The 4,114-nt window shown below is 37.7% G+C and overlaps 1 pseudogene; it reads right to left on the reverse strand.

Annotated features, from left to right (window-relative positions):
* Positions 1 to 2,876: 2,876 nt before the first annotated feature.
* Positions 2,877 to 3,828, reverse strand: LOC103597382 (annotated as a pseudogene).
* Between the last annotated feature and the right edge of the window lie 286 nt (positions 3,829 to 4,114).

The raw sequence follows: 4,114 nt of genomic DNA on the forward strand, positions 1-4,114 counted from the left end.
CTTTTGCTTTCCCTTTTCTTTATCCCTCCCTAAGACCTCAGATATCAAAACTTCCCTGTCCTAAGAAGAACCCAGATCTCTGTTTTCCAAAGTCATGGCTTCTAGCAAACTAATTCAATGTCGTATTAATTGTTAAGAGGCTATCTTAATCTATGTGCCCCTGTCTAATCACTAATCATTGCATGTTTTGTCTCCAACTTTATTAATTTCCCTGCCTATTAAATATTGTCTCCAACTTTATTAATTTCCTTGCTGCAGACCCTCCAATAAGAGATGCAGCCACCAAATTCTGAAGAATCATTCACGGTAGCCTTCACATCAGGAAGTTAATACAGTAGTAACAAACTCTCATTCTAGGTCCCAGGGTTAAACAATCAAGTTTGTATACCACAGTTGAACTTAGCTGTTGTGTGACCGTGTGATTAATTCCTTATTCAACACCTCCATGCAGGAAGCAAACCCAGTGAGAACTATGACTCGGTGTGGCTACCATGCTAGTCATTTGTTTTCCTTTCTTCTGTATCAGTGTGACAAATGTGGAATCTATAAGACTAAGGCCTGTGGACATTTGGGGTTGAGAACATAGCTTTTTCTGTTAGAAAATATCAGATAATATAGCATTAGTGGTAAAGCACATAGAATCTGCAGCTAGACTGCCTGGATTCAAATTCTAGCTCTATAAGTTATTAACTGTGTGATTAGGGTCAAGTTTTTTAACCTTGCTATACCCTAGTTGCCCCATCTAGAAAATAGATACAATGAAAATAGCCCTCTTATACGTTTATCTAGGGATGAAATTAGTTAATACCTTTAAAGTGCTTATAACAGTACCTGGCATGTAATAAGTACTATATTGTTATCATTGTCTTGGACCCAGTGGCAAAATCATGTAATCAATTAGCAATGCTTGGTGTGATGCCAGGAGAGAGGTGACACTCTCTTTCATAAATGTATCATTCCTGGTAGAGAGAAAGGAAAAATTTAAGCTCAAAGAAAATACTTTTGGGATGAATAACTTAGCTATGGCCACATAAAGACCAGACAATTTAAAGTTAATTAAAATAACTATAGTTACTTGAAGACCCTACTCCAACTTTATAAGCAGCAAAGACAAAGACAACGACCCAAATATTTCAAAGGTGGAAAAGAATAACTCTAGGAGAGCAAAATCTACAATCTGCAATCTAGACTACAATATAAAATCTATAATGGTCACTTGAGAAGTCTTAAAAATCACCAGTAAACCATAAGAATGGAAGAGTCACCGATACATTTACTTGTCCTTAAGTTTGTGTCATCTGGAGAGAATCATATCATTTAACATCTGCTGGTTACTTTAGAGTAATCTAAGTTCAGCTTAGAACAATGCTCTACTCCACCCTGTGAATTTAGCCTCTTTCTAGTTGGAGTCCTTCCCACCCAGAAATCTGAATTCTTTTTTTGCCTCCACATGCTTCTATCAACGCGACCTGAACTTTCTATCAGCTCTTGCCACCACTGATGAAACAGTAACTCCCATTTTTGTTTCCTCTGGGCTAAATTTTGGCATATAAATGAATGCTTCTGATTCCCTAGTTGTTGGTCTTTCTTGGTCTCTACAACTCTTAAAGTCAACCGATGTATATATTTTTTTCATTAGCTACTCTTTTCTCCCTGCTTAGCCTCATTTCTGGATCTGGATATTTATCCATCAGTGGTACAGGAACTTGCTGACTCTTCTGGGACCTAGACACAGCTATTAACAATTAGCTCTATTCATCATCATATATAAGCACACTCCCACACAGTATTGAACATATATAGAAGAGCAGGCCTTTCTTTTTTGTCAAAGATTTCATATGTATCTTGTATGTAATGTTGGACAACTTGCCTATGCTCTCTGGGGCTCATTTGCTCTATTTGTGAAATATCACAAGTGATGAAATATATAGCATTTAAAACAATTTGAGACTTTCTGAAAAAAGTAGTTAAATATAAAGCCTAAATAACCCTTTTCTTTACTCAGTACTATGGATAAATATGTTGGAAAACATTTCTGGCACAGACCTTAGTTTATGGAAAGAAAAAAATAATAAGCAAGGCAATATGATTTAGTTGGAAGTATCTGGAACAGAACACAAGTTTATAATCCTTATATATCTTTGTATACTCCTTATAATCCTTTAATCCTTGTAATTTTTAAGTAGCCACATGACCTTAGGCAAGTCATACAATCTGTCAATCAGGGAAAGTGATATCAGCTCTGTCTACTTCTCAGAGTTGTTACCTTTGAAGAGGTATAAAAAAATACTAGATGAATCTGTAAAACTCTTCTTCCCTTTCATAAAGCAATATTTGAATAAAATTCATTTTAATAAAATTTCATAATCAGACTACTAATTTAATATTTAAATTTTTTAAATTCTAAATTTATTAGGATAAACACTCATTATTGCTTCAGAATATATTAGTGCTTTGAGTGTTAATATTTTTTTTTTACAATAATTACCTACTATAGAGAGTTTTATTTTCCACCAAAACTTGTACAAAAATCAGAATTAAGTACTAGGGTTTTGCCCCACAATTTCTATTTTTGCCCAAACAGCAAAAAATATAATCAGAATAATTACTTTTTTTTAGACAATCCAATTATAAAAATTTTGTCCTCCCACTAACCAGCCAAACATATCAAAAGTATCGTACATTTCAGTTCAAACCAAACAGCATGCATTCACTTTACAGTCTCTAACTTCCAATTACATTTGCTGTTGCCACTTCCAAGCCCCATCATTTATCAACAGGTCCTGCCAGGTAGGTAATCAGAAGATATTTTCAGATCTTCCAATATACAGCTCACCACCCATCAGACCATCTCTCCTCTGTTTGTTGCCTAGTTCTTATATATACTGTAGTTTCTTCCTTCTCCAGCACACATAAGTAGTTTCAGTTTCATGACAGGCAAGGGCCTCAGGAAAAGTCCTACCACAGGGTCCTCTGGATCTGTTTGTGGCTGGGGTGGTCTCCACGTTAAATTTGGTCACTGGCACCCTCCTGGCAGACAGGGGGGCAAACATGGTGGCTGGGTAGACAACAGAGGAAGTTTCTACCACTAGACATAAATTGCAGAGGGAAAGCTTTCTGTCAACCTCCTCCAGACTGGCAGGATCCAGGTTTTCTCCAAACCATAAAACGTGAGGTTACAGCAAGGCCGTGCATGCTGCTTCTTCATACCGGCAAAGTTTTTCAACTGAGATTCTGGCATCTTGAGTTTCAGATTCTGGAGCACCTTTTCCTGATAAAGCTGGACAAATTGGACTCTTGTAATTCTCAGCCACAACTCCACAAGAGGTACACCAAGTTTTAAATAAGCTACCATGGATTTCCAGAAGGTTCTTGGGGCCTGCCTTGCAGTGCAGCTGGTCGATGTTCTGGGTCATGACCATGACACATTGACCCTGTGTGCCCAGCCATGCCTCACATTTGGCCATGGTGAGGTGTCTGCAATTGGGCTCCTTGCTGTGCATGACCTCCCATTAGTAGTGATAGAACTCCCACACCTGGGATGGGTTGTGAGCAAAGTCCTGAGGAACGGCCAGGTCCTGAGCTTGCCACTTTCTACAATAGCCATCAACTCCTCTGAAAGTCAGAATGTCACTTTCTGCACTAATACCAGATCCTGAAATGATGACCATATGCTTTGCTTTTGCCAAAAAATTCTGAAAATCTGCCATATTTGAACTTGGACGAGCTATTGTCAGGCAAATCTTGGTTTGTATGGAGGCTAGAGGCTTAACAGCCACAATATAGATGGGAAATTAATTGGATTGGGACAGTCTGGAGAGGTTGCATAAGATTTTCTTTGTAGCACTAATTCTTTTTTTGTTGTTGTTAAATTTTTATTTTGTCAATATACACTGTATATGATTATTATGGCCCATCACTGACACCTCCCTCCCTCCTCCCTCTCTCCCCTCCCCCGCAAGAATGTCCTTTCCATTTGCTTGTTGTAACAACTTCATAAAAGTATAGTTGTTATATCTTCTTCCCCACCCCCACCCCCGGTTTTTTTTTTTGTGTGTGGGGGGGTGTGGGTTTGTGGGGAAATTTATTTTTTTTTTTTTTTTTTTTTTTTTCT

This window comes from Galeopterus variegatus, unplaced genomic scaffold, assembly GCF_000696425.1.
Source record: "Galeopterus variegatus unplaced genomic scaffold, G_variegatus-3.0.2 Scaffold2296, whole genome shotgun sequence".
NCBI lineage: Eukaryota > Metazoa > Chordata > Mammalia > Dermoptera > Cynocephalidae > Galeopterus > Galeopterus variegatus.